Here is a 23,742-nt window from a genome sequence, read left to right as displayed (position 1 = left end):
TGGCGACTCCCTCTTATAAAGTGACAGATCTTATCCCACCGGTTCGCCAACATACATTTGCCCCGGAGATTGACCCGGCCGGCTTAATTGATGATGAGGCCGAGTTCATTGCTCTGAATGGCTTTGACTGGTCTAATTTCGGCTTTCAACCAGTGGAAGGAGATGAACCGGCCAGGGGGGGGGGAGTCATAACCATCCGAACAATCCTGCTTTTAGCTCAGGACCTGTCTTAAGAGAGAAAAAACAGTAATCTTTTGGGCTCTTAATGCCTTGTAATAGGTTAGTTAAAAAACTGCATATTTTGCCTATGCCATCGTGCATAAGATGTCGTGTGACTCTTTGCTCCGGATGTCAATATATGCGTCACATCTATGGTTACATCTGCAATGTTTTAACTTTGCTCCTACAAAAAATGAAAGAGCTGGTCTAGCGGCTTACCACCAGACGGGTCAAAAACACCAGGTATATGTCTTTATTTGAAAAGATAAATAAGGATGAAAAAACCTGTTTCGTGAATAACACTGTTATACCTGTGTTTCCGGACTGCCGGTTTTCGTGATCCGGATGATGAGGTTGATGACCCGATCTTTTTGAGAAGTCAATGCTTCCATACACCTGATGACTATCATGCCTTTGGCAGCTTATTATCAAATAATCAAGCCGGCTTAAATAAAAAACCATAGTGATAATTTAAATGAGACAATAAAAAACCAATACGACAAAATAGCAGATCACAGGTAATATAAATTTGGGGGTTTCTAGTTCGAATACGATTAGTAAACCGGACCAAAGGGGTTGAGCTAAGATTCGAATACGATCATATAGCCCCCAGTGGCTTTGGCATTGCGCCGATCAAGAGGGTACCGACAGCTATGTTCTCTTTGGTTCGAATACGACCTATGTTTGAACAGGAAGCCCCCAAATGACCTTGAGAGGTTTTTAACGATCCTGATTCGAATACGATCCAAGTTAGACCCAAAAGGGGTTAAGCTATGATTCAGATACGATCAAGAAGCCCCCTAGTGAGTTTGGCTTTGAGCCGATCAAGAGGGTTATGACAGCTATGTTCTCTTTGGTTCGAATACGACCTATGTTTGAACAGGAAGCCCCCAAGTGATCATGAGATTTGCAGCTAGATTTGAATACGATCATAAGCCGGACCAAAAAGGTTAAACTAGATTCAGATATGATCAGCTCCTTAATAGTCATGTAAATAGTAAAAATAGTAAAGATATATGATCTTTGAAGAGGAAAAAGGCAGAGGTCATGCTTTATTATTTATCATAATATATACAACGTCATAGTATGTACATGACGAGAGCCAGTAGCTCAGGTGTAGTATGGCCGAAGTTGAGCAATATTCCATGGCCGGCGGGTCTCCTCCTCCGACTTACGTGAGTCTTTGTGCTCTCGAACGTCAATGAGGTAATATGACCCGTTGTTTAAGTTCTTGCTGACCACAAAGGGTCCTTCCCAAGGCAGGGATAATTTGTGTGCATCAGACAGGTCCTGGATGAGCCGGAGCACCAGGTCACCTTCTTGAAAGGTTCTGGACTTAACCCGGTGGCTGTGATAACGGCGCAGGTCATGTCGATAGATTGCTGATCGAGCCGCCGCCAAGTCTCTCTCCTCATCTAACAAGTCAAGTGCATCCTGTCGGGCTTGTTCATTGCTAGCTTCAACGTAAGCCACCACGCGAGGCGAGTCATGATGGATGTCACTGGGCAGCACTGCTTCCGCCCCATAAACCATGAAGAAAGGTGTATAACCTGTAGACCTGTTAGGAGTGGTGTTGATACTCCACGGTACCGAGGGTAATTCCTCTACCCAACAACCCGGCGTCTGTTGTAAGGGAACCATAAGACGGGGCTTGAGACCTTTTAAGATTTCCTGATTTGCTCTCTCAGCCTGACCATTGGATTGAGGGTGAGCTACGGAAGAAACATCAAGCCGGATATGCTCCCGTTGACAAAACTCCTCCATAGCCCCTTGGGACAAATTAGTGCCATTGTCAGTGATAATGCCGTGTGGAAAACCAAAGCAAAAGATCACCTTTTTCATGAACTGAACCGCCGTGGTTGCATCACACTTACTCAGTGGCTCTGCCTCAACCCATTTTGTTAATTTGTCAATTGCCACTAAAAGATGTGTCTTTTTATCCTTAGACCTTTTGAAAGGTCCAACCATGTCAAGCCCCCAGACTGCAAATGGCCAAGTGATTGGAATCATCCGCAACTCTTGATCCGGCACATGCGCTCGTCATGCAAATTTTTGACATCCATCACACCTACTGACCAGATCCTCTGCATCAGCATGAGCCGTCAACCAATAAAAACCATGACGAAAAGCTTTGGCCACAAGAGACTTTGACCCGACATGATGACCACAATCCCCTTCATGGATCTCGCGGAGTATTTCTTGACCTTCTTCAGGAGAAACACAACGCTGAAACGCTCCAATAACGCTGCGATGATACAACTCCCCATCAGAAATCGTCATTGACTAGGACCGCCGGGTTATCTGTCGGGCCAGGGTCTCGTCCTCTGGCAACTCACCCCGGGTCATGTAGGCCAAGAACGGTATTGTCCAATCTGGAATGACATGAGTAGCCGCTACTAACTGTGCTTTTGGGTCAGGAATAGCCAAATCTTCCTCCGTAGGCAACTTAACAGACATGTTATGTAAAACATCCAAAAAGGTGTTGGGGGGTACCGGCTTACGCTGAGATCCCAACTGGCTTAAGGCATCGGCTGCTTCATTCTTTCTGCGGTCAATGTGTTCCACTTGATAACCCTTAAAATGCCATGCAACAGCGTCGACCTCGCGGCGGTAAGCCGCCATGAGAGGATCTTTGGAATCCCACTTACCTGACACCTGCTGAGCCACCAAATCTGAATCGCCCAGGCACCGGACCCGCCTCAGACTCATCTCTTTAGCCATTCGAAGACCATGGAGCAAGGCTTCATATTCTGCTGCGTTGTTAGTGCAAGGAAACATCAACCGCAACACATAACAAAATTTGTCACCTCAAGGAGAAGTTAAAACAACTCCAGCCCCCGAGCCTTCCAACTGTCGGGACCCATCAAAATGAATCATACAATATGTGTTGTCTGGTTACTCCTCTGGCATCTGCAACTCTGTCCAATCATTAATAAAGTCAACCAGCGCTTGAGATTTGATCGCAGTACGTGGCACATACTTCAAACCATGAGACCCAATTTCAATGGCCCACTTGGCGACTCGTCCTGTGGCTTCTCTATTTTGAATGATGTCTCCTAGAGGGGCAGAGCTAACCACAGTGATTGGGTGACCCTAAAAGTAATGTTTGAGCTTCCAGCTTGCCATGAACACCCCATAAACGAGCTTCTGCCAATGTGGATATCTTTGTTTAGATTCAATGAGCACCTCACTGACCTAGTAAACCGGCCGTTGGACCGGATGTTCCTTGCCAGCCTCCTTTCTCCACCACAATGGCCACACTGACAGCACGCGAGTTAGCAGCTACATATAACAACAATGGTTCTTTCTCAACCGGAGCAGCAAGAACCGGCAGCTCAGCGAGCTGTTTCTTCAAATCCTCAAAGGCAGAGTTAGCAGCATCACTCCAGACAAAATCATCCGCCTTTTTCATCATTTGATATAAAGGCATCGCCTTCTCCCCTAACCGGCTTATGAACCGGCTTAAGGCAGCGATGCGACCCGCCAATCGCCGAACGTCATTGATACACACCGGTTTAGCCAAAGATGTGTTGCCAGCTGGGACTCCAAAAACACACTTGGCCGGGTTAAGCATCATCTTGTACACCCGAAGGTTGTCAAAGGTCTCCTTCAGATCTGTTACCAAAGTTTCCACTTTTCTGGACTTCACCACTATATCATCCACATAAGCATGAACATTACGCCCAATCTGATTGTGAAAGCAATTCTGCACACACCGTTGATAAGTCGCCTAGGCACTCTTAAGCCCAAAAGGCATAGACACATAGCAGAAGGCTCCAAACGGAGTGATGAAAGCTGTCTTATCCTGGTCCTTGACTGCCATCTTGATCTGATGATAACCTGAATAGGCATCTAGAAAACTCAAACGCTCACAACCCGCTGTAGCATCAATGATCTGATCAATACGAGGGAGAGAAAAAGGGTCAGCCGGACAAGCTCTGTTCAAATCGGTGTAATCCACATACATACTCCAGGTGCCGTTCTTCTTGAGTACAAGCACCGGGTTAGCCAACCACTCTGGGTGAAAACTTCCACAATGAACCTGACCGCCAAGAGCCGGGCCACCTCTTCTCCGATGGCCTTGCGCCGTTCCTTGTTAAACCGCCGAAGGAACTGCCTAACCGGTTTAAACTTCGGATCAATGTTAAGAGTGTGCTCAGCGAGTTCTCTCGGGACACCCGGCATGTCAGAAGGCTTCCATGCAAAGATGTCCCGGTTCTCATGAATGAACTCGATGAGCGCGCTTTTCTATTTTGGATCCAAGTTGGCACTGATGATGAATTGTTTGGATGAGTCGCCTGGCACAAAATCAACCATCTTGGTGTCATCAGCCGATTTGAATTTCAGCATCGGTTCATGCTCCGTAGTTGGCTTCTTCAAAGACGTCATGTCTGCCGGGTCAACATTATCTTTATAAAACTTCAACTCCTCTGTCACACAAACAGACTCAGCATAAGCGACATCACCTTCTTCACACTCCAGGGCTATTTTCCAGCTTCCATGCACTGTAATGGTGCCTTTATAACCCGGCATCTTGAGCTGCAGTTATACATAACACGGCCGAGCCATGAATTTGGCTTAAGCCGGCCGTCCAAACAGATCATGATACGAGCTTTTGATCTTAACCACTTCAAAGGTTAACTTCTCAGCCCTGGAATCATATTCATCCCCAAAGGCTACTTCCAGTTCAATCTTACCAACTGGGTTTGTCGACTTACCAGGGACAACACCATGAAAAACAGTGTTGGATTGTTTAAGACTTTTATCAATCAACCCCATCCGATGAAACGTCTCATAATAGAGGATATTGATGCTACTGCCTCCATCCATGAGCACCTTAGTGAACTTGTATCCACCAACCTGGGGTGCCACCACCAAGGCCAAGTGACCCAGATTATCAACCCTGGGAGGGTGATCTTCTCCGCTCCATACAATAGGCTGTTCTGACCACCTCAAATAACGTGGAATCACCGGCTCAACAGCATTGACAACCCTCTTATGAAGCTTCTGATCCCTCTTGCATAAACTAGTAGTAAACACGTGGTACTGCCCACTATTCAACTGTTTTGGGTTACTCTGATACCCGGATTGTTGTTGCTGATTATTTTGGACGGGTTGCTGATTATAGCCGCCCTGGTTACCCGGATGGCCCTGACCATGAAAACCGCCTCCGCCTGACCTGGCGCCTGGGCCCTGAAAGCCGCCTCTGCCTGAACCACCACCAGGTCCGTGGCTACCATCAAACATGTTTGTCGTGGAATTGTCACGGCAGATGTCCTACTGTGAGGACTTAGTCGTGAGGCCAACACGTCTTTGTGATAGCTTGAGAGGGTTGATCAGGATGAGAGACGTAGGGCAGATCAACGCACAAGACAAGGATTTAGACAGCTTCGGGCCCCTAGAAACATCATCCGGTAATAGCCCTACGTGCTGTTTGTGGCTAGATCTCATTATGCTCATGAGAGAGTCGCCGCATAAGCCGGCTCCCCCCTTTGTGTCTAGCCCTAGAGATTGTTTCTTGTTGCTTGTCCTTCTTTGGGGAGCCCTGCCCCTCCTTATATATGTTGAAGGGGCGGGTTACATGACTAGTCCTAGTAGGATTAGGATTAGTCTATTACAAGTGGAATCCTAGTCTGCCCCCTTAAGGGAAAACTCCTTATGCCTTTCCTCGTAAACCGGCCCACCATAACATGAGCCGGCCTTCTGGGCCTTGGGCCTAATCTTCTATCTGACCCGCCGTTAGGGCCATCCGTGAGTCGCCAGGCTCGTGAGTCACCACTCCAGCTGGTTACCAATGAAAACGCCAAGCCCGGCCAAGTCATACTTTCGGCCGGGTCATACCGCGGGGTATATCCCCGACAATGTTGGAATTTTTAAATGCCTTCATGATCGTACAATCCTTCCACAGATGGATAGCTGGCTTCTCCCGGGTGTCGTGCCTTGGACAAGGTTCATTTAGTAACTGCTCGAGGGTGGGACCTGACCCGCCTGGCCGAGGGGGTTGCCTACCCTTGCGCCGTTGGTTGTTGCCCTGTGCATTGGTGTTAGCCACGAACTCGTCAGCCTTACGTTTATTACCTCCTTGATTCGCCGGGTTATGCTGGTGACCCTTGCCATTGTCGTTCTTCTTTCCCTTCCTGTTTTTTCTTCATCAGACACGGGATCCTTAGTGCTGTCAGAATCAGCATATTTGACCAGGGCTGCCATCAACTGGCCCATGTCATTGCAGTCACACTTGAGCCGCCCCAGCTTCTGTTTCAGAGGTTCAAAACGACATTTTTTTCCAACATTAAGACTGCCGAGCCGGCATCCATCTTATCAGATGAATGTATTATCTCCTTGACCCGGCGCACCCAATGGGTCGTGGACTCACCTTCCTCTTGCTTACAATTAGTCAGGTCCACAATTGACATAGGTTGTTTACATGTGTCCTTGATGTTCTGAATGAACCGGGCCTTCAACTCCGCCCATGAGCCGATGGAATTGGGCGGCAACCCTTTCAACCAAGTGCAAGCCGTTCCATCCAACATCATGGTGAAATACTTAGCCATTGCTGCATCGCTAACCTCCAACAGCTCCATGTCCATCTCATAACTTTCAATCCATGCCCCAGGCACTTTACGAGGCCCCTTAAAGTCTTTTGGCAAGCGCTCATTACGTATAGCCGGCACCAGGCAAGGGATACCTCCTGTTCTAGTGGCTACTCCCGCCTCAACAGAGGTTGCCGGATAACCCGGAAAAGCCTGATGAACCGCCTGCTCAGCTGCCAGTTGGACTGCCCGCTCAGCCTCTTGACGAATCCTCTCCTGATCCGCCAAGTTAAGGGCTCCACCCTGCGCCGGCTCATGCCTACGCGGTTGGTTACGGCGTTGAGCGTTGCTCGACATATCGGCTGAGTCCATATGCCTGCTGTAGCTCGGTCTCCGGCTTGGGCGAGGGGTTGAATGGATTCTGTCTCGACTGTAAGAGTACGCATCCTGCTGGGCGAGAGCCGTCTGAAGAAGTTCTCTCACCCTTCGTGTTTCGATTGCCGTCGGAGAGTCGCCTTCCATCGCGTGAGACGCCAAGCGAGCCGACGCAGCAATGAGGTTCTCCAAAGGGTTGGAGAAGTGACCCGGTGGTGTTGGTGTATAATGAGGTGGAGCGGTATTCATACGAGGTGGTTCCATGGCCCGTGGTTGAATCGGTGCTCCGGGTGTCATAATCCGGTTTGCCTCCGGCGGGTTACTTGGACCGGCCCCGAGTGTGTGAAAAAGGTTCCTAGGATCGAACGTCAGAGGCAGACGTGACTGAGTTTTCTGGTGCCTTCTCCTCATGACCTCGTTTGACGTGTTCAAATCCACCGAAAGCCGGAAAGTCCTCGCTTGAAGCTGCTGAGCACGAGCATCGAGAGCCGCCCGCTCTGCGGCCATCCTGACCTCTTTTGATGCTAAATTTCCCTTGGCCTGTGCCATCTCTTCACGTACCCGTGCCACCTCCGCATCATGCTGAGCCTTATTCGCTGGCTCCACCACGACAGTCAACAGAGCCGTCAACTTATCCATGAGGTCCATTAGCATCTGAGCTGGAGGGCGCGCGGGGTCTCCTGACCCGGCCGCTGCCGACCCGGTGATTGTTGTTGCTGCAGCCGTGGAGTTCTGCCCGGGTTGAGTGCCAGCCATGAAGACTCCGGCTCGATTCGGCGACTCAAAGGGGTCTGGAATACTGCTGCCATCGGAATAGCCCCCAAGCATGCCATCTTGCAGTTGATACAAAGAATCCGTCTCGCCTGTCGATGACGTAGAGTCAGAACATATGGCCGTCTCACCACCATCCACCGATCCTTCCGAGTATTCACCTTCGTGGATGCAACCCACGAAGGCACGCTTTACGGCGGGTCGGGCCCGGGTGGATCTCGCACGCTGAGCCGTCTCGATGATGTCGGTGCAGACGTCCGGCTCAGGGCCCGATTTGCCAATCCAGCCGATGAAGACATGAATTCCGTCGAAGGGGACCCGGTACCCATACTCAATTGAGCCGGCCTCGGGGCCCCAGCCTTCGTCGTCGATGTAGAGCTTGCTGCGACGACTCTTGGTCATCCGGCCGACAGCGTATCCCTTGAGACCTTCGAAGTTGCCCTTCAAGAACTCAAATCCACCGTGCGCTGGCCCCACGGTGGGCGCCAACTGTCGTGGAATTGTCACGGCAGATGTCCTAGCAAAAGGACTTAGTTGTAGGGACATCGCAACTAGGAAGCTTAAAGGGGTTAATCGGGACAAAGGACACTAGAAGTTTATACTAGTTCGGCCCCTCAAGATGAAGGTAAAAGCCTATGTCTAATTGTGTTGGAATTTCTGGGGTTTCGATCACCAAGGGCTAATCCGCCGGGTTGGTTATCGATCTATTGTTTCTTGTCCTAAGCCGCCGCCGGGTCGTCCCCTTATATACATGGGTTGACGCCTGGCGGCCTACAGAGTCCCGGCCGGCTCATAACACGTGTCCGGCTCGGTGACTTCTTTTATATGCCTTTCTTTACAATTTCCTTACATACGGCGGTTTACAATATTGGGCCTTAAGCCGCCTCCGAGCTTAGGCCTTCTACAAGTCTTAACTAACCATCATCTTGAATATCACTTGGCTTCTTTTGTAACCCGCCATTGGGGTTGACCCGGCCCCTCCTGGGCGGGTCATACCTGGTAGCTATATTCCCAACAGTAATGGTGTGTCCGAACGTCATAACCGTACTTTATTAGATATGGTGTGATCTATGATGTCTCTTACCGATTTATCACTATCATGTTGGGGTTATGCATTAGAGATAGCTGCATTCACGTTAAATAGGGCACCATCTAAATCCTTTGAGAGGACACCATATGAACTGTGGTTTGGCTAGAAACCTAAGCTGTCGTTTCTTAAAGTTTGGGGCTGCGATACTTATGTGAAAAAGTTTCAACCTGATAAGCTCGAACCCAAATCGGAGAAATGTGTCTTCATAGAATACCCAAAGGAAACTGTTGGGTACACCTTCTATCAGAGATCCATAGGCAAGATCTTTGTTGCTAAAAGTGGATCCTTTCTAGAGAGGGAGTTTCTCTCGAAAGAAGTGAGTGGGAGGAATGTTGAACTTGCTGAGGTAATTGTACCTTCTCCCGAATTGGAAAGTAGTTCATCACAAAAATCAGTTCTAGTGATCTCTACACCAATTAGTGAGGAAGCTAATGATGATGATCATGAAACTTCATATCAAGTTACTAGCGAACCTCGTAGGACAACCAGAGTATGGTCCGCACCAGAGCGGTACGGTGATCCTTCTGGAAGTCATGTTACTAGACCATGACGAATCTATGAACTATGAGGAAGCGATGATGAGCCCAGATTCTGTGAAATGTCTTGAGGCCATGAAATCTGAGATGGGATCCATGTATAAGAACAAAGTATGGACTTTGATTGACTTTCCCGATGATCGGTGAGTCATTAAGAATAAATGGATCTTCAAGAGGAAGACGGACGCCGATAGTAGTGTTACTATCTACAAAGCTTGAATTGAGGCAAAATGTTTTCAACAAGTTCAAGGTGTTTACTATGATGAGATTTTCTCACTCGTATCGATGCCTAAAAGTCTGTCCGAATCATGTTAGCAGTTGCCACATTTTATGGAATCTGGCAAATGGATGTCAAAACTGTATTCCTTAATGGATTTCTTAAAGAAGAGCTGTATATGATGCAACCAGAAGGTTATGCCGATCCTAAAGGTGCTAACAAAGCGAGCAAGCTCCAGCGATCCATCTATGGACTGGTGCTAGCATCTCGGAGTTGGAATATATGCTTTGATAAAGTGATCAAAGCATATGGTTTTACACAGACTTGCGATGAAGCCTGTATTTACAAGAAAGTGAGTGGGAGCACTACAACATTTCTGATAAGTATATGTGAATGACATATTGTTGATCAGAAATAATGTAGAATTTTCTGGAAAGCATAAAGGAGTGTTTGAAAAGAGTTTTTCAAAGAAAGACCTCGATGAAGCTGCTTACACATTGAGCATCAAGATCTATAGAGATAGATCAAGACGCTTGATAAGTTTTTTCAATGAGTACATACCTTGACAAGATTTTGAAGTAGTTCAAAATGGAACAGTCAAAGAAGGAGTTCTTGCCTGTGTTGCAAGGTGTGAAGTATGCTATGATGTTTACCAGTCCTATTGTATACCTTAGCATTTTTCTGGCAAGGGAGTATAATAGTGATCTAGGAGAAGATCACCGGACAGCGGTCAAAATTATCCTTAGAGGACTAAGGAAATATTTCTCGGTTATGGAGGTGATAAAAGAGTTCGTCGTAAAGAGTTACGTTGATGAAAGCCTTTTACATCGATCTAGATGACTCTAAGTCTCGATCTGGATACATATTGAAAGTTGGAGCAATTAGCTAGAGTAGCTTCGTGCAGAGCATTGTAGACATAGAAATTTGCGAAATACATACAGATCTGAATGTTGCAGACCCATAGACTAAACTTCTCTTACAAGCAAAACATGATCACTCTTTGGGTATTAATCACATAGCGATGTGAACTAGATTATTGACTCTAGTAAACCCTTTGGGTATTAGTCACATGAAGATGTGAACTAATCACATAAAGATGTGAAGTAGATTATTGACTCTAGTGCAAGTGGGAGATTGAAGGAAATATGCCCTAGAGGCAATAATAAAGTTATTATTTATTACCTTATATCATGATAAATGTTTATTATTCATACTAGAATTGTATTAACCGGAAACTTAGTACATGTGTGAATACATAGACAAACAGAGTGTCACTAGTATGCCTCTACTTGACTAGCTCGTTAATCAAAGATGGTTAAGTTTCCTAGCCATGGACAAGAGTTGTCATTTGATGAATGGGATCACATCATTAGAGAATGATGTGATTGAGTTGACCCATCCGTTAGCTTAGCACGATGATCGTTTAGTTTGTTGCTATTGCTTTCTTCATAACCTATACATGTTCGTATGACTATGAGATTATGCAACTCCCGATTACCGGAGGAACACTTTGTGTGCTACCAAACGTCACAACGTAACAGGGTGATTATAAAGGTGCTCTACAGGTGTCTCCGATGGTACTTGTTGAGTTGGCATAGATCGAGATTAGGATTTGTCACTCCGATTATCGGAGAGGTATCTCTGGGACCTGTCGGTAATCACTACACCATGACACCACAACAGCGACATGCATCTGTTGACATAGCTGTACATTAGCGACACATTATCTATCCGAAAGAACGCCGACACACCAATTGTCGACATTGTTTAGTTGATAGACACTCTATCCGTCGGTAGTTCACAAACATTTCCCTATATAAATTGTGTCGGCATATGTACCTTTTGCGGATAGATTATGTGTCAGCGATGCTCTTCAACGGAAAAAGTGTCGGCGTTTCTCACATCCAGCCCACCAGTTTCCATGCGTGGGCCATGACCCAAGTATTGAGAGGCTACAGCCGAGCGTGCGAGCGGCCCAAATCCCAGATATTTTCCAAGTCACCACGCTCCTCTGAACACAAGCACACTATCTCACCCTGGCCACACACAAACCTAAACCTAAATCGCACACCAGCCGCCGCCACCCTTCCTCTCCGTCGATTCGGTCATGCCGCTGCACGTCCCACCGTCGCCCGCGGGGGCCTGCGCCACCCGAAGCTCCCGTCCAGCTCGCAGTGCAGCCCCACCACCAGCAGCCTGAGGTGAAGCCCCGTCGTCAGCTCATCCGGCGACCGACGCCGCGTCTGCCGATTCGGTCGCGCCGCTGCGCCTCCACCGCCAGCGGCGCCACGCGGCCACCCGAAGCTCTTGCCCAGCCCGCGGTGCATCCCGACGTGTCGCCCTGGCGATGGACGACCCGCCCACCGATTTGCGCTGGTGCTTCTCCGACTGCCACTAGTCCCCCCCAAAGCATCCTTACACCCCGTGCTTCCATCCACAGCCAAGGAGCCACACAAACCCCTGCATCCCGAGGTGCCAGCCAGCTGTCCCTCTTCCACCTCCGGTGATGGCTCCCTATTCCCCCTTGTCCTGCCCTCCTTTAAATCCAACCGTTGCATCCTGTATGTATTCTTTTATGTGATTCCTCATGATTGTGTGATATTTCCCATGAGATCTTCCTGGTTTAGCATTGAACTGAATAATATCATCTCTGCAGCGTCTTCAATTGAATCTATTTACAGAGGGAAAACTCCACAAGAGGCTTCTGAAGCTTGGTCAACACCTACATGAGGTCAGAATAGTAACAGACTAAACTTATTATCATGTTTTCATGGCACAGTCTCTATATTGATAGGAACAGACTTAACTTATTGATTGACCTTGACCTATTTGTGCAGATGGTCATCTTAATTATTCCATCATTACCCTTAGTTTTGAATGAAACATATTGTTTATCGTTAGCTTGTAGTTCTAAAAAAATTTACACTTGAACCTTAGCTCATGTTGCAAATTTAAAATAATTACAGTACAAACATCTGAAACTAAAACAATACATTTTTTGTGTTGTAGCCAAATATATTTTCCTACAACAGTTTGGCTTATCTTTGTTGTTTGCTTATTTTGAATTTCCCTGACATGACCAACCTATAACTCATATGTGCCGCTGGATAAGGCCATGTCTTTCATGGGTGGTGCTTGGCTGATTTGTACATGGATACTATTAAAGAATGGTACAAACATACTCCCTCCGTCCCTAGTGTCAAAAAACATCTTACATTATGGGACGAAAGGAGTATATCGTAGGCGATTGTGATCAACCTCTAATTTTCTACGAAGGAAACCCGTTATACTTATTTAATTCGCCTAGTCATGATGTGGCAACGATTCATGCTCTTCTCTGCCAAGGTGCCCATGGTGTGTCTTATTTGAATTATACTGCATGACATTCATCCTCATCTCCTCCTCCATGTGCGTCACTATCTCCATGCTCCACCCCTTCATGATCTAGCAGGGTCACTGGATCTGTTGCTAATGTGGCTATTGGTGAGCTCCTTTCCTCCAAGCGCGAGGCTGCTGAGGGAGGGGCCAACGTTACCTTCTTTTTTTTGTCCTGCTGCATGTCCATCAACCTGCCCACAGAATCATGACCCGTATAAGCTCCAAACTCTGCCAACTAATTTGCACAACAATGTAATTAATGGTACACCAATTAAATGTTTTTTTGCACTACTTGTATTGATGCTACTTCTCTTTCAGAATTTTAGTGACGTGCTTCTATCTATCTATATATCAACTAATGGATTCAACTCTCATGCCCTAGGATTATGAAAGGTTGATCCAAGCCAGCTTCAGAAGGAGCTCAAGGCATACAGGAAGACCGAGGACGAGGGGATGAACACACTTTTGAACACTACCTCCATTTCTGTGCAGTTTCTCTCAAGGTCAGCTTAACCAATACCATTCTGAAAATCATGCTGCATATATTCGCTTCTCGTCAATTCACAAAAAGAAACAAAACACGAACTTACAGATGCAAGCTGAAATGCTGGTGATCAAGAAGAACAGTCCTGTGAATGGAATCATCAAGCTCATCGAACAGCATCACATCACAAACCATGTCATGGGAACATCTTCCTTCTCACCGTGTGTCCAGATCAAATACAGCTTCATAACAAGGATTCATCTATAAGCATGCACATCAAAATTGCCCGCAGACTTCTATATATATAGGTAAATACTGATTTTTTAGGTAGGAGGTCCTATTCTTTAAGGATCCATTTGATCCACTTGTTCATTGTAAATACTGATTTGTGCACCAAACTTCAGTCATGCCTTGTTCCAACTGAGGCATCCCTGCACTATGCATATACGTGATTTTGTTTTACTGCTAGCAATGTGTCCCATTTATTTTATACTTCTTAGATGTTCGCCTTAAACTGGTGCACATAATTTTCACTAGTCTGGTCAGTATAAACGACATGTTTGACAACTACATTTCATTCTTTTTTGATAGAAGCTGGTATATGCCAAGTTGCCAACCTATTTTACCTTGTTCACTATGTGACTTCTTTTGTATAACCTATCTGTCTGAATACCATTTGCACAAATCTCTCTGCATGAACTTGCTATGCTAGGTTGTCTTAGTACCATGTGTTTCTTAATGACATTTGAAGTGCAGGTTACATCTGATCTCTAATGCATTTGCATTGTAATATTGTAAAGTAATCAATTTTGAAGGTGTTCTTAGTATTGGGCAATTTCTTATAGTTCAATCTTTATTGATGTTACAAATTTAGAATAATTGTAGTATAGACATCTGAAACTAAAAAGACTCATTGGTTATATACAGGCACTAAGATGTGATAAATCATGATGGCACACTATCAACTTATATAAGTTCCTTGAGGGTAAAAGCAAGTAATGAACAAGGTACTAGCTTTCTATCCATTCTTTTCTTTATTCCGGCGTGAACTATGTTGTCCTCCCTGAAATGGTGAAAAATGTCTATATAACCATGTTATGCATGATTTTGCTATGTGTGTAACATTTCAAGGGCAACTTCTTAGCTCAACTGATGGCTGGATGTCCTTTATTACAAGCGTGCATGCTCTAACCATTTGTTCTTTCTTGTCGTGATGGAAGATGTAACACCATTTACTTGCTAGGTCACTTTCTTACATTTTCTAAACAGAATCATTCGAGTTTCAATTCTAAATCAGATTTGCTTACTAATGGATATCAATAATTATGCTAGGTCTGTGAATAGTTTAGTGGCTTGTAGATGAACTGAGCGCCTGTAGTAATTAAATGGACTATAGATGAACTCAGAGCACATAGTAAATGGCTGGCATGATTTTATTATAAATTGTGTGAAGATCATCCTAGCAATTACTCACACTAGACAATGCCTAACTAGAGTGCATCTATTGAACCAAGATGCATGTGCAACCATATGGTCTTCGAAATGGCTTTTTTTACCAAGTGCATTTCCTGCTATCACACATATGACTTCTGGTACATGTACAAGTGCATATCTGATTATTTGATGGTTGAGGACCTTCAAATACAAATCTGTAAAGTTACAATAAGAACCTTATTTGTTATGCCTTGGAACAGATCCGAGTCAATGAGTGCATAATTTTTCTATTAAGGCATGTGATAAACTAGTTGCTAGCCCGACTTTTGTTGGTGCTTTGTTAAGGATATCTTCTGTAACCAAATTATTTGTAGTACATATTCTATTTTTAGATCTTTGGGATCAAAGGCAACTCACAAATTTTAACAAATTCTCATTTCTAATATTGCTCAAACATGTAAGTTCTTTTGCAGCGAAATGGCACATCCAGAAGTTGATACAAGATGTTTTGATGGTCGGTTTTGTTCATAACATGTTCGACACATTTTGTGGATATGGAAGTTGATGTCAGCTTGGTGATCGAAGAGATTTGGTCTCTTCCTTAATATTTTGTAGTAGTCAAGTGATCGAACAATTGGGTCTCTTAGGAGCATAGCCATCATATTTTGTAATAGACCATGTCTTGTATGTCAACTTATTTACTTATTGGTTGTAGTTGACTTGAGTGTAGGAAACTACTGAATCTTCTATATATGCTTGAATGAATGTATTAATCAATGGTATGTTGTGATGAATCGAAGAGTATGTTTTGTTTGTTTATGTATTGCACACTAAACATAAATTGAATATTATGAATGTCATTTCATGTTAAAATATGGTGCATTTGCATTTGTGCTGAAAAGTAGAATGCTGGCAGCAAATGTGTCGGCAAAACTATTGAGCATCGCACTATCTGTCGGTGGAGCACGCTAATAGATGAACTGTCGGCATAGCAATGGGTGTCATAGTATCTGTCGGCATAGCACACTGTCAGATGAACTGTGGGCATAGCACTGTCTGTTGGCGTACAAATGTCTGTCGGCGTAGACCTCACCAAGCCTGTCATAGTATGTGTCGGCAAAGATTTATCTGTCGGGAAAGACCTTTCCCGACAGGACTATAGGCGACAACTCCTTTATGTCGGTAAAAGTCTTTGCCGACACTAAATGTGTCGCCTTAGGTGACATATACCGACACATTGTTTGATGCTGTTTTGAGTGTCGTGGTGTAGTGAATTCACATCACTATAAGCCTTGCAAGCGATGTAACTAATGAGTTAGTTGCCGGATGATGCATTACGGAACAAGTAAAGATACTTGCCGGTAACGAGATTGAACTAGGTATTGAGATACTGACGATCGAATCTCGGGCAAGTAACATACCGATGACAAACGGAGCAACGTATGTTGTTCTGCGGTTCGACCGATAAAGATCTTCGTAGAATATGTAGGAACCAATATGGGCATCCAGGTTCCGCTATTGGTTATTGACCAGAGAAGTGTCTCGGTCATGTCTACATAGTTCTCGAACCCGTAGGGTCTGCACGCTTAACGTTCGTTGACGATATAGTATTTATGAGTTATGTATGTTGGTAACCGAATGTTGTTCGGAGTTCCGGATAAGATCACGGACATGACGAGGAACTCCGGAATGGTCCGGAGATAAAGTTTGATATATGGGATAATAGTGTTTGGTCTTCGGAAGGGTTCCGGAATTCACCGGAAGGGGTTCCAAATGTTTCCCGAAATGTTTGGGTACGAGAACACTTTATTTGGGCCAAAGGGGAAAGCCCACAGGGTTTTTGGAAAGCGCAAAAGGAAGTTTTGCGGAGTCCAAGAGCCAGACGCCAGGGTCCCTGGCATCTGGCCCTCGAGTCCAAGAAGGACTCTTGCCTTTTGGGTGAAACCGACTTTGTGGAGGCTTTTACTCCAAGTTTCGACCCCAAGGCTGAACATATAAATAGAGGGGTAGGGCTATCACCCAAGACACATCAAGAAACACCAAGCCGTGTGCCGGCAACCCTGTCCCCTCTAGTTTGTCCTCCGTAATAGTTTTCGTAGTGCTTAGGCGAAGCCTTGCGGAGATTGTTCTTCACCAACATCGTCACCACGCCGTCGTGCCGACGGAACTCATCTGCTACTTTGCCCCTCTTGCTAGATCAAGAAGGCGAGGACGTCATCGAGTTGAACGTGTACTGAATGTGGAGGTGCCGTACGTTCGGTACTTGGTCGGGACGGATCGTGAAGGTGTATGACTACATCAACCACGTTGATAAACGCTTCCGCTTTCGGTCTAGAGGGTACGTAGACATACTCTCCCCTCTCGTTGCTATGCATCACCATGATCTTGCATGCGCGTAGGAATTTTTTTGAAATTACTACGTTCCCCAACAGGATGATCCATGAAAATATAATTTATCTCAGATGCAAGAAAACATAACCCATTAGGTTGTCTTCCTTGTCCAACATCAACTCTTTAGCATATCATACTTTAATGAGTGCTCACAATCATAAAAGATGTCCAAGATAGTATATTTATATGTGAAAACCTCTCTTTCTTTATTACTTCCTATTAATTGCAACGATGACCAAAACTATGTTTGTCAACTCTCAACAATTTTTATTCATCATACTCTTTATATGTGAAGTCATTACTCTCCATAAGGTCCATATGATCTCTTTATTTATTTTTATTTCTTCTCTTTTATTCTATTCCCTCAAGATCATAGCAAAATAATCAAGCCCTTGACTCAATACTAATCTTTATTATATATAGCTCACGGACTCGATTACATAGAAGGATCATAAAGCAAAACTCAAAACTAGATCATACTAAAACTTTATTCTACTAGATCAAGATATTACGAAAAGGATCGAACTAAGAAAAATGGTAAAGATAAAAGTGTGATGGTGATACGATACCAGGGCACTCCCCCATGCTTGGCAGTTGCCAAGGGGAGTGCCCATACCCATGTGTTTATGTCTCCTTCTTCGGGGGTGGTGATGTGATATTCTTGGCGATGATGCCCCTCAGGATACGATTCTATTCCTCAAGCTTGTTGGCTTGCTGCTTGAGGTCCATTATTTCCTTACGGAGATTGCCCGTGACGGCTAAAGCTCCTTTCACCCAAGGATGTTGCATCGCTGTGGGAGAACAAGTAACACTCTTTTTCGTATTTTCATAAGAAAGAAATCTAACATTGGAAGGGATGACCGAGTTTGGAATAGCTAAGCTCTATAGTCCCCCCATCGTGAATCCAGCTCGGAAACAAGAAGTAACTTCTTCATCCCCCTCCATGGCATCTATCCTTTTCAAGTCAGCCTCAATCTCTTCCTCAGTGATGGCCCAAAGTGGTAAGCATTGCTGTTTGCTCTTGGCACCGGTGTCGGATGAGACAACCGACTCTCCCCGACTGACTCTTGAGAAGACATCTTGCTCTAAATCTGCAACAGAAATAGCTTGAAACAAAAGCAGAGGATGTTTGCGTGATACGGTGGTCAAAATCTTCGGGAGATTATATAATGAATTTTTACCGACCAAAAGAAGTATCGTGCAAGAAAACAGAGTCCGGAGAGCACACGAGGTGCCCACGAGGCAGGGGGCGCGCCCTCCACCTTCATGGATGCCTCGTGTCCTTCCCGGGCTACTTCTTATTTTCCTATTTTCTTAAATATTCCAAAACAAAGAAAAATTGCCATTAGAACTGTTTTGGAGTCGGTTTACTTACCATACCATGTACCTATTCCTTTTCGGAGTCTGAAACGTTCTGGAAAGTGTCCCTTATGTATTCCTCCGGGGTTACGGTTTCAATAACATTAGTTTCAACATTTATGGGATTACCTGAGATATAATGTTTGATTCTTTGACCGTTCACCACCCTCAGATTTGTGCCTTCAAAGTTGTTGATTTTTATGGCACCGGAACGATAGACCTCCTCGATGATGTAAGGACCTTCCCATTTAGAGAGAAGTTTGCCTGCAAAAAATCTTAAACGAGAGTTGTATAATAATACATAATCACCTACATTAAACTCACGCTTTTGTATCCTTTTATCATGCCATCTTTACCTTTTTCTTTAAATAGTTTGGCATTCTCATAAGCCTGGGTTCTCCATTCATCAAGTGAGCTAATGTCAAAAAGCCTCTTCTCACCGGCAAGTTTGAAATCATAATTGAGCTCTTTAATGGCCCAATATGCCTTATGTTCTAGTTCAAGAGGTAAGTGACATGCTTTACCATAAACCATTTTATACGGAGACATACCCATAGGATTTTTATATGCAGTTCTATAGGCCCATAATGCATCATCAAGTTTCTTGGACCAATTCTTTCTAGATCTATTAACAGTCTTTTGCAAAATTAATTTAAGCTCTCTATTGCTCAATTCTACTTGACCACTAGACTGTGGATGATATGGAGATGCAATTCTATGATTAACATCATACTTAGCAAGCATTTCATGAAAAGCACCATGAATAAAATGTGAACCACCATCAGTCATTAAGTATCTAGGAACTCCAAACCTCGGAAAAATAACTTCTTTAAGCATCTTAATAGAGGTGTTATGATCATCACTACTAGTTGGAATAGCTTCTACCCACTTAGTAATGTAATCAATAGCAACTAAAATATTTGTATACCCATTAGAGGAAGGAAACGGTCCCATATAATCAAAGCCCCAAACATCGAATGGTTCAATAACAAGTGAATAATTCATAGGCATTTCTTGACGTCTACTAATATTACCAATTCTTTGACATTCATCACAAGACAAAACAAACTTACAGGCATCCTTGAAGAGAGTAGGCCAATAAAACCGGATTGCAATACCTTATGTGCAGTTCTGTCTCCAGCATGGTGTCCTCCATAAGCTTCAAAGTGACACTTGCGTAGGATCTGTTCCTGTTCATGCTCAGGTACACAACATCTAATAACACCATCTACTCCTTCTTTATAAAGATGCGGGTCATCCCAGAAGTAATGTCTTAAATCATAGAAGAACTTTTTCTTTTGCTGGTATGTGAAACTAGGTGGTATAAACTTAGCAAGAATATAATTAGCATAATCAGCATACCATGGAGCAGTACGAGAAGCATTTATGACAGCTAATTGTTCATCAGGAAAGCTATCATCAATAGGTAGTGGGTCATCAAGAACATTCTCTAACCTAAACAAGTTGTGTGCAACGGGGTTCTCAGCTCCCTTTCTATCAATAATATGCAAATCAAATTCTTGTAGCAAGAGAACCCATCTAATAAGTCTAGGTTTAGCATCTTTCTTTTCCATAAGATATTTAATAGAAGCATGATCAGTGTGAATATTTACCTTGGAATCAACAATATAAGGTCTGAACTTATCACAAACAAATGCAACTGCTAAAAATTCTTTTTCAGTAGTAGCATAATTTCTCTGGGCACTGTCTAGAGTTTTACTAGCATATTGGATAACATTTAATTTCTTATCAACTCTTTGTCCTAGAACATCCGCTACAGCATAATCACTAGCATCACACATAATTTCAAATGGTAAATTCCAATCAAGAGGCTGAACAATAGGTGCAGAAATCAAAGCTTTCTTAAGTATTTCAAATGCTTGTACACAGTCATCATCGAAGACAAAAGGAACATCTTTTTGTATAAGATTAGTTAGAGGCCGAGAAATTTTAGAGAAGTCCTTAACGAACCTCCTATAAAAATCGGCATGACCAAGGAAACTTCTTATACCTTTAATGTCCTTAGGACACGACATCTTTAAATAGCATCAACCTTAGCTTTATCAATTTCAATACCTCTCTTTCAGAAATTTTATGCCCGAAGACAATACCTTCATTAACCATAAAGTGGCACTTCTCCCAATTCAAGACAAGATTAGTTTCCTCACATCTCTGCAAAACTCGATCAAGGTTGCTTAAGCAATCATCAAAATAAGTTCCGTAAACGGAGAAATCATCCATGAAAACCTCAACAATCTTTTCACAAAAGTCAGAGAATATAGCAGTCATACATCTTTGAAAGGTAGCAGGTGCATTACATAAACCAAAAGGCATACATCTATAAGCAAAGGTACCGAAAGGGCAAGTAAAAGTTGTCTTTTCTTGATCCTCTTTTGACACAGGTATTTGAGAGAAACCAAAATAACCATCTAGAAAGCAAAAATGTGTATGCTTGGATAACCTTTCTAGCATTTGATCAATAGAAGGTAAAGGGTAATGATCCTTTTTAGTGGCTTTATTTAGTTTACGTAAATCAATTACCATTCTATAACCTGTAACAATTCTTTGTGGGATCAATTCATCTTTATCATTAGGAACAATAGTAATACCTCCCTTCTTAGGGACACAATGGACAGGACTTACCCACTGACTATCAGCAACGGGATAAATTATACCCGCCTCTAGAAGCTTTAGTATTTCTTTTCTTACCACTTCTTTCATCTTAGGGATTAACCGTCGTTGGTGATCAACAACCGGTTTAGCATCTTTCTCCAGTTTTATTTTGTGCTGGCATAGAGTGGGACTAATGCCCTTAAGATCATCAAGAGTATATCCAATAGCAGCACGGTGCTTCTTTAGAGTTTTCAATAATTTCTTTTCTTCATGCTTTGAAAGGTTAGCACTAATAATAATAGGATATATCTCTTTCTCATCAAGATAAGCATATTTAAGAGTATCAGGTAAAGGCTTAATCTCAAACACGTGATCACCCTTAGGTGGAGGAGGATCCCCTAAGATTTCAACAGGCAAGTTGTGCTTCAAAATAGGTCCCTTTTAAAGAATACTTCATCTATTTCCCTTCTTTCATTCATAAACATACCATTTTCATGGTCTAGCAAATATTGTTCTAAAGGATCACTAGGAGGCACGGCAATAGAAGCAAGACCAATAATTTCATCTTCACTAGGCAATTCTTTATCATGGGGTTGTCTACGAAATTTAGCAAAATTAAATTCATGGGACATATCCCCTAAACCAACAGAAACAATATCTTTATTGCTATCTATCTTAGCATTAACAATATTCAAGAAGGGTCTACCAAATATAATAGGACAAAAGTTATCTTGTGGGGAACCAAGAACAAGAAAATCAGTAGGGTATTTAACTTTCCCACACAAGACTTCAACATCTCTAACAATCCCAACTGGTGAAATAGTATCTCTATTGGAAAGCTTAATTGTAACATCAATCTCTTCTATCTCAGCAGGTGCAATATCATGCATAATTTCTTTGTATAAGGAATGGGGTATTGCACTTGCACTAGCACCCATATCACATAAGCCATGATAGCAATGATCTCCTATTTTAACAGAAATAACAGGCATGCCTACAACAGGTCTATGTTTATTTTTAGTATTAGGTCTAGCAATTCTAGCAGCTTCATCACAGGTGTCGGTGTCAAAACCGGCGATCTCGGGTAGGGGGTCCCGAACTGTGCGTCTAAGGCGGATGGTAAGAGGCAGGGGACGATGTTTTACCTAGGTTCGGGCCCTTCTTGATGGAGGTAAAACCCTACGTCCTGCTTGATTTATTCTTGATGATATGAGTATTACAAGAGTTGATCTACCACGAGATCGGAGAGGCTAAACCCTAGAAGCTAGCCTATGGTATGATTGTATGTTGTTCCTACGACTATGGAAAACCCTCCGGTTTATATAGACACCGGAGGGGGCTAGGGTTACACAAGGTCGGTTACAAAGGAGGAGATATCCATATCCGTATTGCCTAGCTTGCCTTCCACGCCAAGTAGAGTCCTATCCGGACACGAGACGAAGTCTTCAATCTTGTATCTTCATAGTCTCACATACAGTCCGGCCAAAGGATATAGTCCGGCTGTCCGGAGACCCCCTAATCCAGGACTCCCTCAGTAGCCCCTGAACCAGGCTTCAATGACGATGAGTCCGGCTCGCAGTGTTGTCTTCGGCATTGCAAGGCGGGTTCCTCCTCCGAATACACCACAGAAGAGTTTGAATACGAGGATAGTGTCCGACCCTAAAAAATAAGTTCCACATACGACGGTAGAGAGAATAATATTTCCACAAATCTAATCGTCTGACACGTTTCGGTAGCATGACATCACGCCATGGCCCGGTAATTATTCAAACCGTTTTTCCTTAACCAGTCCCACACATAACGCGAGGCGGTTTATTGACACGTCTTGTCAAAGCAGAGATCATGTTCCCCTTATTACGGGATTCTCATCAATACGGACGTGGGTAACCCGACCGCGTCTAGGACTCCTAGATTTTAGGCAAGTACCAAACGGCCACGAGGAGGACGCTTGATATTCACCCTCTTTATAACGGGACAAGGCTTTTACTTTCTTCCTCTCGTGCTCAATCGAATCCTTCCCCCGCCTCGAGTTCTAACACCCAAAGCCCAGGTCAGGTGCTTCGGACCTTCAATCATGTCCGGATCCAGCCTCCAGGGCCGGTGGATGCCCTCCTCCGTCACGGAAGAGGATATCAAGAAGTGGAGGGGGCCAAGATACCTGACCGCCGAAGTTTCGCATCGGCTGCCTGCCCGAGGGCAGGTCGTCCCTACTCCTGAACCCAATGAAGACGTCGTGTTCATCTCCCACTTCCTCCGAGGACTAGGCCTCACTCTGGATCAATTCGTTAGGGGTTTGATGTTCTATTACAGGCTAGATTTCCATGATCTAGCCCCGGATTCCTTTC

General features: G+C 44.1%; 1 long non-coding RNA gene across 4 annotated transcripts; it reads left to right on the top strand.

The window, feature by feature from the left end:
* The first annotated feature begins 11,739 nt into the window (after positions 1-11,739).
* LOC125520539 lies at positions 11,740-15,851 on the top strand. Of its 4 annotated transcripts, none has more exons than XR_007288724.1 (6): positions 11,742-12,299; positions 12,395-12,469; positions 13,499-13,619; positions 13,709-13,908; positions 14,528-14,607; positions 15,508-15,851. It is a non-coding gene; the product is annotated as an uncharacterized LOC125520539 (long non-coding RNA). The 4 variants fall into 4 exon arrangements; XR_007288725.1 differs by having other exon boundaries at positions 15,497-15,851; XR_007288726.1 differs by having other exon boundaries at positions 11,740-12,299; positions 13,709-13,927; positions 14,528-15,851.
* Positions 15,852-23,742: the final 7,891 nt, after the last annotated feature.

This window comes from Triticum urartu, chromosome 7 (assembly GCF_003073215.2).
Source record: "Triticum urartu cultivar G1812 chromosome 7, Tu2.1, whole genome shotgun sequence".
Taxonomy (NCBI): Eukaryota; Viridiplantae; Streptophyta; class Magnoliopsida; order Poales; family Poaceae; genus Triticum; species Triticum urartu.
The sequence above is the reverse complement of the archived record's forward strand: the minus strand, read 5'-3'. Positions and strand labels throughout refer to the sequence as shown.